This window comes from Triticum aestivum, chromosome 7D (assembly GCF_018294505.1).
Source record: "Triticum aestivum cultivar Chinese Spring chromosome 7D, IWGSC CS RefSeq v2.1, whole genome shotgun sequence".
NCBI classification, from domain to species: domain Eukaryota; kingdom Viridiplantae; phylum Streptophyta; class Magnoliopsida; order Poales; family Poaceae; genus Triticum; species Triticum aestivum.
In genome coordinates, this window is record NC_057814.1 from 506371631 (window position 1) to 506384677 (window position 13047).

The window sequence follows — 13047 nt, forward strand, 5'->3', positions numbered from 1 at the left end:
AACGCGGTTTGTATCTCTCACACACACCCACGTACGTGGGGGACGTGCACGAAGAGAAGAGGTGCATGCACAGCGCACGTACTCCCGTCTCTTTCCCAACCACACCCGCGCGGGTACACGGTGGAGCTCATTTCTGTACGAAAAAGGCAGCCCACGTGGTAATTTGGCACGTGTACTAGCTGTCCACTTGGTGGAGGGAGGATCGTCTACCACGGGTGAACAAACAAATTGCGACTTGACGTGTTATGTTAAAAAAAGAGGCAAACCATGTGGGGCCTACCTTAGAGGCAAGGCTCTATACACTGGAGTACTTTTGATGTGTCCCGTCAACTCGCAGAACGAGGAGAAGCTTGCTTAGTACGCCGTCTCCCCCACCCACGGGCGCGGTGGCTCGCAGGATGAGGTGAAGCTTGCTCCGCCTTACGCCCGCTCCCTCGCCCATGCGCGCGGTGGCTCGCAGGACGAGGAGAAAAATTTACTACTCCCTCCGTTTACTCCTCGTCCCTACTACCTTGGTTATAGAGATTATATCATATTGTTTGGAATATATATGTCCTTTAGTAGATTTCAATATAAACTACTAGTACATACTCCAAACACTGATGTATATAGACGTATTTAGAGTGTAGATTCACTCATTTTGCTCCGTATGTAGCACTCTCCCTCGCCCCTCGACCCTCGCCCACGTGGTGGACGTGCAGCAATTCATTCGGTCTCATATAGCCAGAACGATATATACTGCACTACCATTATTGCTCGACTTCCCGAAGAGGCGAAGAGCCAATCGCAAGGTTAATATTTTGGAGATGCCAAGCGCAAGGTTATAGGAGAACGAGTAGTAGGTGCCGCCTCATTTATAAATAAAGTTTTTTTTCTTCAGTGGCACGTACGCAATATGATAGGTTCATATGGAGAGAAAAGGAAACCGCTCCACTATATACATAGTCAGGACGGGCCAGCCTACACGGTTGCTTGCTGGGGTTGCTCTCTTCACACTCTCTCGCACAAAACAACTGTGGCCACATCTCTAACCACCCGGCGGATCACGTCCGCTTGGGGAAGGGGTGGATGCTTAGTGTAGATGCGGTGGCCGTCGCCGACGGCGAAAACCCACTATCGGCACGTCCCGATCAGGGGTCCCCGCCGTTCTATCTCACAAAGCCGGTGAGGTTGCCTTCGTCCCTTGCTCACTGCCGCGACGTGGGCAGTTGCCGCCTCCCGCCGCCCTCCTCAAGGTTGAGCTACGTCCCTCAGGTACAACTCCCTTTACAGCCGGCTTGCACCACTGCTCCAGCTGCCCACATCACTCCTTGTGGATATTGCTCTACTTCTTTGCCCCGCACATACCTCTACTGGCTTCTACGTACTGTATTTGTGATGAGTTTATGTCTCATCAACTAGTCCCAGTAATCTTATTCTAATCACGCTTCTTCAATTTCTTTGCCACAGGGATGCTCATCTCGATTTTGGTGAAACTGCACAAAATGATCCGATGGTCAAAAGGTTGCAAACTTCATTTATTAGGAAGCTCGAACGTTGCCAGCAAATTGAAGCCTGGTCAGGGTTCACGGTTCAAGGGCTAGGGACTGCATGGATCATTTTTTTCTTTAGCTGCCTCTGTTCCAAAATAAGTGTCAACTTTAGTAGTAGTACAACATTGTACTAAAGTTTGCACAAAGTTGAGACACTTATTTTGGAACGGAGGGAGTACATATTTGCTATGATCTGTCAATCATTGAGATGCAATAGCATGCATGTTAGTCTCCTTTGTATTTGATGAAATGTTGCAACGGGCAACCTTGGACGTAAGATACATGTAACAGAAGCTGGAAGCTTCATAGCATTGTACAAATTTATCTCGCTGATAAATTACAGTACGTACTATACTAGTACTTCCTCCGTTCCTAAATATAAGTCTTTGTAGAGATTTCACCATGAACCACATGCCGATGTATATAGATGCATTTTAAGTGTAGATTCATTCATTTTGTTCCGTATGTAGTGGAATCTCTACAAAGACTTATCTACTAGTAATAGCTAGCCCCACTACTAGGAATTCTCTATCCTCTCCTTGAGCCACATCATCAAAATTGATGTAGCCGTTAGATGAAGTAAATCAGTCCATAATAGCCGTCTGATCTAGACGTTGAGAGGCTCTGCACTAAGCCACATGCAAGCATGCAGAAATACCGTGGCACATGCATGTGAGTGGGTTTTAAATCACATCAACATGTCTGCATGCAAGCATGCACCGGTAGCATGCATGTAAGTGAGCTTTTAAGTCCCATTAACATGTCAAAAAGAAAAATATAATCCCATTATGCAGTAGGAGTTGGCTGATCTTTTTTCCTTACTTGGGATGATCTAAATGATGATGGGAGTTTATTTAGTTTGGCTACCACATTTGTCATGCGGTTATAGAGTTTTTTTAGTTCTATGAAATCGATAATTTTGCGCAGAGAGATATACCGATGTTCCGCGGCAACGCGCGGGGACTCATCTAGTAATATTTAGGAATGGAGGGAGTACTATGTAAAGAGTTAGGTGTCGCATGGTGATAGTGTGAGGTGGGCCATGTAATCACTGAGCCTGTGTGTTTTCACTGCTCTTGCACGCCTCCGCTGTAAGAATAGAGAAAATTGTAATCTAGTAGTAGTACCTCCTTTCGCCGAAAGCGTGGGACATCCAGCTGTCCTACCACCTCAGTAATAAAGACCAATGAGCCGTCAAATCAGATAGACCCAGCAGTAAGTTGGACGGACGAAGCAACCATCACTCTTGCGCCAGTGAGAGGTCGCGTCCGCTCTGCCCGGGCATGAATGCGTCACCGATTCTTTGGAGCGGCGCTGACCGTTTCGGGCGGGAAGCGTGCGCGGGCGATGGAGGGGCTTTGGGTGAGCCAGGCTGGTCAGGAGCGGGCGTGGCAGCTGTCCACATGTCCCTACCGGACACGCCCGGAAACGAGAGGATGCACCAACTCTCGCGGCTAAAATCGTACTACACTACACAACATCTCTCTGTAGGAGTAGGTCGATCTGTCGCTCTCTCTAACACACACATGCTGTTAAACACACACACACACACACGCACACGCACACACCTTGGTCCCGTTGCACCTTCTAACGTGACTTATTACACCTAGACGGAGGGAGTAGTAAGTATACGAGATACGGTGGCACACTGACTTAAGTCGAATACAAGTGCCCAAAATTTGTGTGCATGTTATAGTAAGGATTCACTTAAAATAGTACGTGAGCGAACAGAGGGATCAATTGGACAGTGTTCCCGAGCAGTAGCGAGATGTGTGAGGTAAGATACACCACTGGCGCTTTTAATATTTCTTATTAATTTGTTTGTTTCACCCTCTGACTGGTGGGACCCAACGTACTACGTGGAGAGAGGTAAGGTGACTAAGGCTGCATTATTTCTGCACCACTTTGGATAGTCTTACCACCAAAGCCACATGACACGATTATGATTGAAATCCCAATGACTCCCACACACAAAACAAACACGGCATGCTTGTCACACGAATGCAGGAATGTATAAAAGGTTATTTCCCTCTCGTTGAACATAATGGGAGGGTTGTGTAGCTGGTTAGCCTGTTCGCTCATCAAACTTGAGGTCTCGGGTGGATTCTTTGACTGGTCAAAATGTTTTCTAGGGTTTGCACGCTTCACACTCTCTCTCCAGTATATATATACACGCTGGAGCCTCAGCGCTTGTAGTTGCTCTCTTCACACTCTCTCGCCCTCTCCCGCTGGAGCCTCAGCGCTTGTAGTTGCTCTCTTCACACTCTCTCGCCCTCTCCAGATTTAAACAAGACTTCTTTGGCCTCTCTCTCCCCTCACTGCTGCTCAAAGAGCCGGCAGGATCCGTCCACTGGGAAGGGAAGGAGGCTTAACGCTGTCACCGTCGGCGAGGGACTACCGGCACAACTGTTCACTTTCCACCCAGCGGTGGCGCGGGAGGGCCTCCGACCCCTTCTTGTTCTTCGCCGCCGTCCCATCGCCCACCGAACCACGCCCCAAGAACCTTAAGGTATAATTTACTTACTCCACATGCATTGCTCTAGCTGCATGTATACCATGAATCTAGGACGTGGTTCAAAGAGGAAAGGAGTGGGGGAAAGTAGTGGGAAAAGTTGTATATAGCATGAATCTAGGACGTGGTTCAAAGAGGAAATGAAGGGCGAAAGTTGTATAGCATGAATCTAGGACGTGGTTCAAAGAGGAAAGGAATGGGGGAAAGTAGTGGGGAAAGTTGTATCGTATAAATCTAGGACGTGGTTCAAAGAGGAAAGGAAGGGGCGAAAGTACTAGTTCAAAAAGGAAAGGAAGGGACAAGGCTGTAGAGTTTGAGCAGGACTAGATTTGCTGCGCTCACATAGGGAAAGGTGTCTAAAGATAACAAAACTGGGACCAACACAAATATGCTCCTTGGTTGTTTGTTCTTTGTTGCAACAGACTATGCATGACCACAGTACATCAGTATGTGCACATGGTGCTGGTGCGTCCATTGTCCCGTGCAACTCATTAGCTGTTGTTAATCTAAGGCCCTGTTTGGTTAAAAACTCCCTAGTCCCTACCTGCTTGGTTCCAGGGACTAAACATGGACTAGAGGTTATTAAATGACATGCTAAAAGACCATGTTACCCCTAGTAATGAACTAATAGAGACAAGGTGCGATGCGTGGCAGGGGCAACTGTTGGAAAAAGTCCCAAAAAGACTCCCTCGGGGTCTTCTTTCTTTAGTCCCAAATGCCCACTTTTAGTCCCTAAAAGTCCCTCCTGTTTGGTTTAGATGGGACTGACACGGAGTTTTTTTAGTCCCTACACCAAAATGTCCCTGTAAAACACCCTCTAATAATGCCGCTGGAAAATTGATGCAATGCCATAGTTAAAAGCAAATTACATGTTTAACGAATTTTATTGTTAATATAATCTCTATGTTAATATTAATCAATGCCACCGTTTGAGAAATGCTACTGTCTTGCTTTCTTTCCCATTTAGATAACGTAGATGCTTCTTTTTGTTGGCTTCTGTGTTGTCCACCGTTATTGACCACTAATTGTTTCCTTTGCACCTCTATGTAAACAGGGTTACCTACTTCACCTCGTTGCCATTGTGACCTTTTGTTGCACTGCACAAAACACTTTTGTTTTAAGAGTGTTTTGTGCAGTTCAACCAAAATGTCACACCGACAACGTTGCTTGATTGCTTGATCTTAGTGGAACTGCACAAGAGGAGATCTTACTTCCTATCCGTTAAGGTGAATTTGGTTCAGATCTTCTTCTTGTGAGTTGTTTGAATTCCGCATCATGAGAGGTCAGTACTAGCCTTCTTTCACATGATTCTGCAGTGTGCTTTCATATGTTGTGCTACTTGTACGATAATGTTGCTTGATTTTAGTGAACTGCACAAATGGAGACAAGACTTCCAATCTGTATGTGCACCGTAATATCCCATTGAGGTAAGATAAGGATATTTCACAACTGCTGGCCTGTATTTTGACACTTTCATCAGAAAATTAAGTTTAGTACTATACTTGTGCTCCCTAATTGACATGCCAAATCTTACATTGAAGGCGAAGCTTGTCTGTTATTGAACCAAGTGATGAAGGGGAAGAACAAGCGGAAGAAAAACAAAAATCAACTCCTGGTGCTGTAATGAAGCACTGGAACTGTGATGACACAAGTAATGATATAGTTTTGCATCTTAATTTATTGCTATGGCTGGAACGAGCAATTGTTTTGCCACTGATTTGATGCCACTCTTAATGTAATATGTAATTATCTCTACTTGTGCAAACATGGATCTTCTGTGAAGATACCATATATTTTAGTGGAACTGCACAAGAAGATGTTGGAAACATTAAATTAATCGAGGAGTATATAGTAAGCATGGCCACCACCGTAGATAGCAACAGATGGTTCCGGAGAAGTGCTTCATCTGTATGCTCTACACAATAAGCCTCCTGACAAAGGTTGGTACTCGCCCACTGATTTCATCCATATGATTGAGCTTTGTCATCTCTATTGGTGTTGTGCTACTGTTTAGATACTGTCATGAAAAAGTGGTATTGTCCTTGAGAAGTGCTTCATCTGTGCTGTTTTAAATATTTCCTTTCCTTTTTTTCGAGCAAACAGGGATGCTAGCATTTAGTAGTCCTCTTGTCTTTGCACAACAGGATCATCTTCCTCTGAAGAAGAATATGGAGTACGTGAAGTGACTAGTTCCGATTATGCCAGGATGAAGAAGCCATGTCTATCTTCTCATCAGAAGGAGCAGCTGAAGGATGGTTACATTACTCCCCACAAGACCAAACTAACTTCAGCTCAGAAGGACTGACAAATCTCCAATTTTTTGCTGTGATGCGCGAGTACAATGTTGTTCTAGGATTCTTTCTGGTGAGTTCCATTTTTCTAAAAGTGTGCTCTACATGGACCATGTATGTGCCTGTTGAAACTGTCAATTCATAGTACAGTTTGCTTTATACTAATCACTTTTTTGTATTTGTGCAAACAGGGGTGCTCAGCTTGATTTCAATGGGAACTGCACAAAATGTTCATGAATACATCGAATCATTCATTTCCACCACAAGAAAGGAGGTGCCGATAAGTTCAAGGCGTTGCAACATATAAGGGCGAAATCATACAAGCTACGCGCGAATTTGGTTGATTTTGGTGGAACTGCACAAAAAGAACATCTGGTTTATTTAGCACGAGGTGCCATGTCAATGTCCGAACTGATGGCAAGCCCTGCCCATTCCACAATCGTAGGCATTTGATATTTTGGAATGGGACAACCTTGTCAAATTTTGCTCATTGATTTTAGCAAGACATGCGTTTGATATTTTCGAATGGGACGCCCTTTGCTGTCAGCAGCGTCGATCAATTTTTTCTTTATTCTTTAGTTGTGAAGTAAATATTGCCTCTGACATGTGAGCCGCTGAGAATTGCCAGGCCTGTGTGTTTGATTGCAATGTACAGAAACGCTAAAAAGCTGCTCAAACTCTTTGTACTCCTTTTGTTCCTTTTTACTTCGCACATTGTGAAAGTGCATACTTTTTTGTATAAGATTGGTCAAAGTAGAGATACTTTGACTGCAGACAAAACTTGTATGCAGACTAGAAAGGACAGGAGGGAGTACATGTGAAACTGCTGCAAACGAGGTGATCACCCTGGGAATAATGCTAGTACGTATTGTTTTGCATGTTCATCCAATGCCAGTGATACAGGAATTCAAACTAATCGAAATAAATTCATTCATACACGGTCGGATTTCATATAAACATGCCGGATTTCATTACATTTCATACATTCTTCAACTAGTGCGCTGGAGGTATAATTAATTAACCGAAGCTACCCACCTGTGTCCCGCTGAGCCGAACAGAAGCTTCAGTGACTTAACTGCAGGTGCAGTTGCGTAACTGACATGTGGCCTGTTGGGCCCATGTGTCAGTCAGCCAACTGCACCAGCAGTTAGTAGAAGCAGCGTTCTTCTCCAGCGCAGCTCTCCGACTCCACGTCGCCGCCAAGAAGCTAACCGGCCGTCAATGGTCAACCCGCCTAGCTTGGCTTCAACCGGAGGGTAGCAGCGGTGGCCTTACTTGGACCCGAGCGGCGGCGACCTACCGTGTTCTACTCTTCCTCGTTTTCTGTGTGGCGCGGCCTCGGCGGAGCCGGCGATGTCCTCTGTCTCGTTGCCGGCGGGCGGCGCCTCAGTGGAGCGGTGGAAATCCTCCCCCACGTTGCCGGCAGGGTGGGGCCTCGGCTGAGCCGGCGATGTCCTCTGCCTCGTTGTTGGTGGGGCGGGGCCTCGGCAGAGCCGGCGGTGTCCTCTGCCTCGTTGTTGGCGCCGCGGGGCCTCGGCGGAGCAGGGCCTCGTCGACGCCAGCGGAGCGGGGACTCGTCAGAGCCGGCATTGTCCTCTGCCTCGTCCTCGGTCTCGCCAAACAGCGCCTCGCCCGCTTCATCGCCCTCTTTGCTAGCCTCTTTGTAGGCGGCCGTAGCCTCCGCCACCCGCATGCGGTACCGCCAGCGCTCGAGGCGGCCCTTCCGGGCGGAGCGGTACGAGTCGAGCAGCGCCTGCTGCTCCGCCCGCTCCGCGGTGATCTGCTCCTCTGCCTGCAGGTCCTCCTGGAGGAGATGGTGGTTGTAGGCGGCGTCGGCCTGCGCCTCCCGGAACTGCTCCTCACGCATCTGCATCACCCTGTCCATATATTGGGCACGGGCCTCGCCGATGGTCATGGTGCAATGCACTGGCGAGGATGGCGCGGAGGAGGGGGTTGGCGCCGGATCGTCGACTACCATGTTCTCCATTGGGACGTCGTCGTCCTCCGGCTGCCTGCCAGCCAGCCGGTCGGCAGCAATGGCTGCCATCTCCTTGTGGTCCGTCGTCCGCTCGTCCCAAAGAGCGCTGGAGCGCGAGGAAGCCATGGTGGGCAATAGTGGTGTGGACAGGAGAAAGGGAACGGATGCGGATGACTGCGGCTATGGCCGGCGCAGCAGTTTATATAGCAATGGTGGGCGGCCGGAGGGACGGATGTGTGGTGCCGGAGTAGCCGCCTCAGCAACCGCGTATCATTAATGTGGGTGGCAGATGGACGGACGGACGACACTTGTGTCATTTGAAGGCGGAGCAATCTCCTGCACCGGGAAGCGGGGCGGGCGGCGCTAACTGTTTCGCGCGGAAAGCGTGCGCGGGCGAGGAGATGACTTTACTTGGAGAGGATGACAATGGGGACCCACCAGGTCCATAGCCTCACGTACGCAAGTGCCTCCTTATTATATATATATATATATAACTATAATTTATTTTGCTTCCTCCTGGTTTCCTGATATCACGGTCCCACACCATTGTCAACCTATGTAGTAGTCAATAAACAAGAGAATTGCACAAGAAGCGGCCGACAGCTGGGACCAAGCAGCTCGAGCAGTATTTGTGTTTTTGAGGTGTGAGCACTGCAGAGTTTTTCGATGTTTAGCCCAGATATTAATTTTTCTCCTCTGAACAACAACGAAAACATCGTTGCAGGTATTAACTGGGCGGGCTGTGGCCCGTCTAGCCCAGGCCAGATATCCAGCCCAGATATAAATTTTTGTCAAGCTGAAAATGGCTAGCCCAGCTATACTTTTTTAGGAATACCCAGGCAAGGTCAAGTTGTTATTCTCTGCCCCGCTGGGCTGCAAATCTTTCCTTGGAGGGATGCATTAGGCTTAACAAGAAAATGTGCTTTAAGAAATAATAAATGGGATGTAATTATAAAAACTGGGCAGTAACTATAAAAAAATGCACCAAACACGCGATTACTTTATAAAATATTATTTTTGGATATTGAAAATTTTAATTTCATTAATTGTTGCGAGCGCAATGTTTTGTTGGATTTTACGTAATATAAATTTATACTGAAATTGTATTTAATCTGACTAGAAATTTCGGGATAAAAATATTTCGGATCCCATCAAAATGTGGGAAATTTTATTGAATTATGTTTTGAACGGTTGGTTGAAATGGGCTGTACTTTTAACAAACTGTAAATGGGCTGTAGTAAATTCCATTAGAATTCAAAAATGGGCTACACATTCTTACAAATCTCAAATGGGCTATAAGTTGTCTGCCACACACTTCTGGCCTTACTAAGTTGACGCGTCCCCTAAAAAAACAGAGTTGATGCGTATGCAAGGCTTTGCCAACTTATAGTCAACACACGGTTCTAGCAGCAGTGGCCGTTGGATGTCCATCCAACGGATGCCGTGCTTCTTCTTCAATCTCGGATATTCTAGCTTCAGCCGCCCAAAAAATGATTCCTCCCCCTGACATCTGGGGCGCACCGTTTCGGAAACTGACCTGTGGGCCTACTAAGTTGACGTACCAAGGGCTTTGTCAACTTAGTCAATATAAACGATTCTAGCTGCGGTGACAGTACGATGTCCATCCAACGGTCGTCGTGCTTCTTCAACCTCTGGTCTTCTTGCTCCAGCCGCCCAAAGCAGCGCCGGTCGTGCCGCCTGCTCCTGCCTCCCGTGGCCGGCTGTGCTGCCGCGGAGGCCTCACCGCCCCCTACTACTCCCACCGCTGGCCAGGCCATCCCTCCACTCACCCACACCCCCTATTATTCTGCGGCGACGACAGCGCAGCCGAACCAGTGAACCCTCGTACTCCTCTCCGCGTGTGCATCCACTGCCGCGTCTTCCCCGGCTCCGCGTTGTCCCCTTCCTAGGCCTCGCCGTCGTCCACCGCCCTGGTGCTCTCGGCGCGGCGTGGTCAATGTGGTCAAGGAACGACTTCCATCGGACATGGACCGTACGTGGAGAGGCTGACAGCTGGGTCCACGGCAACCGCAAGGAAGTGCCTCCTTATTACGCGGAAAATAATTATTTCTCCACCTGACAGCGGGGACCCACCGGACGGGCCACCAGTATTTTGCGAAAAAAATCGTTTCCCCCTGACTGCTGGGACCCACCGGACGGGCCACCGTATTTCGCGGAAAAACGTTCGCCCCGCTGTCAGCTCGGACCCACCGGAAGTGCCTCCTTATTACGCACAAAAAAATGAATACTCCCCCGGCTAGCTGGGACCCACCTTGGTGGGAGGCTGGCTTGTGGGCCTACTAAGTTGACGGGAACGAAGGGCTTTGTGAACTTAGTCAATATGAACGATTCTAGCTCCAGTGACCATACGATGTCCATCCAACGGCCGTAGTGCTTCTTCAACCTCTGGTCTTCTTGCTCCAGCCGCCCAAAGCAGCGCCGGTCGTGCCGCATGCTCCTGCCTCCCGTGGCCGGCTATGCTGCCGCAGAGGCCTCACCGCCCCCTACTATTCCCACCGCTGGCCAGGCCCTGCGGTGACGGCAGCCTCACACCGCAGCCGAACCAATGAACCCTCGTACTCCTCTCCGCGCGGGCTTCCACTGCCGCGTCTTTCCCGGCTCCACGTCGTCCCCTTCCCAGGCCTCGCCGTCGTCCACCGCCGTGGTGCTCTCCGCGCGGCGTGGTCAACGTGGTCAAGGAACGACTTCCATTGGAAGAGTACTGTACATGGAGAGGCTGACAACTGGGTCCACGGCCACAGCCCAGTTTTTTTGTGATTTGCCAAGTAAGTCACTTTGTCAGGCCTGTTGGGCTGCAAATCTTTCAAGACGAGGAGAGCTTTCATTCAGCTGGCCGAGAAAATGGCCCATCAGTAATGAGAAATGGGTTGTACATTTTTAAAACACATCAAACCGGCAATTAGTTTCAAATATCTTTTTTTTCATTTCAAGATTTTAAATTACATTAATTTTTATGCGTGGAGAATTTGTTGGATTTTATATTGATATACATTTATTTTTAAAATCAGTTTGAATGTGAGTCGAAATTTCGGGATTAAAAATAGTTCGGTTCGCACCGAAATATGCAAAATTTCGTATAATTTTTTAACCGTGGCCAAAATATGGGCTGTAATGCTAACAAAAGAATATGGGCTCCAAAAAAAACCTCAAGAATTAGCAAATGGGCTGTAAATTATTAGAAATAATGGCAGATGGGTTGTATGCTGTTTTCCACAGATTTGAGGCTTTCCTAAAAAAAAGGTTGACGCACAAGCACTGACTGTTGGATGTCCATCCAACGGCCGTCGTGCTTCTTCAATCTCTGCTCTTCCTGCTCCAGCCGCTCAAACAAGCGCCGGCGGGACTGCCTGCTCCCTCCTCCCCGCGGCCGGCTGTGCTGCCGCACAGGCCTCACCGCCCCACCGTACTCCCATCGCTGGCCTAGCCATCCCTCTACTCACCCACACCTGCTGTTATTCTCCGACGACGGCAGACGAACCAGTAAACCCTCGTACAGTCGTACTCTCCTCCGCGTGGGAAACAACTGCCGAGTCTTCCCTGCCTCCGTGTCGTCCCCTTCCTAGGCCTCGCCGTCGTCCACCGCCGTGGTGCTCTCGGCGCGGCGTGGCCAATGTGGTCAATGACCGACTTCCATCGGAAGAGTACTGTGCGTGGAGACGCTGACAGCTGGGTCCACGGCCGCAGCAAGGAAGTGCCTCCTTATTATGTGCAAAATAATTATTCCTCCACATGACAGCGGGGACCCATCGGACGGGCCACCGTATTTCACGAAAAAAACGTTTCCCCCCTGACTGCTGGGACCCACCAGCTACACCTTCACATGCAACGAAGTGCGTCCGGGCAAAAAAAACAAAACAATTCGCCCCCCTGACTGCTGGGACCCACCAGCTACATCTTCGCACGCAAGGAAGTGCCTGACAGTCGGGACCCACCTGGTCGAAGCGTACGTAGTGTTGTCATTCTGGTCGCGAACGTGTACGTACATATATACTGGTGGATGTAGAGGCGCGCACATGTCGTAGTAGAGGCGCGTACGTGTCGTAGTAGAGGCGCGCACGTAGCATGTACACGTACGTACAACGGCCAGGGTGCAAGAAAGAAAATACGGCCACGTATGTGTAAATACGGGTGGGGTCTCGAACGCCTACTCGCGCATACGTACGACCAGGGCTCGTGTACATGGCTGGGTCGGAACGGAGAAACAGCGTCGTCGTCGTGTTCATGGGGAGGCAACGGAATGCGTCGTGTTCATGGGGAGGCAATGGAATGCGTCGTGTTCATCGGGAGGCAACGGAACGCGTGGGAGCCAACCGGCTGGGTCGAAACGGAATGCGTGGTCGTGTTCATCGGGAGGGCTTGGACGAAACAGGCGATGGAAACGAGGGCTGGCGTACCGCACAACGGAGGAAACAGACCTCCTACGTTCGGAACGGGGTCCTGTTGATCGGAGGGGTCTGGCGTACCGCAAAACGGAGGAAACGGACCTCCTATGATCAAAACGGGGGTCCTGTTGATCGGGAAGGGTGTGGCGTATCGCAAAACGGACGAAACGGACCTCCTACGGTCGAAACGGGGGTCCTGTTGATCGGGAGGGGTGTGGCGTACCGCAAAGCGGACGAAACGGACGTCCTACGGTCGAAACAGGGGTCCTGTTCATCGGGAGGGGTGTGGCGTACCGCAAAACGGGACTCCACGAGATACCGTTCATCTCCA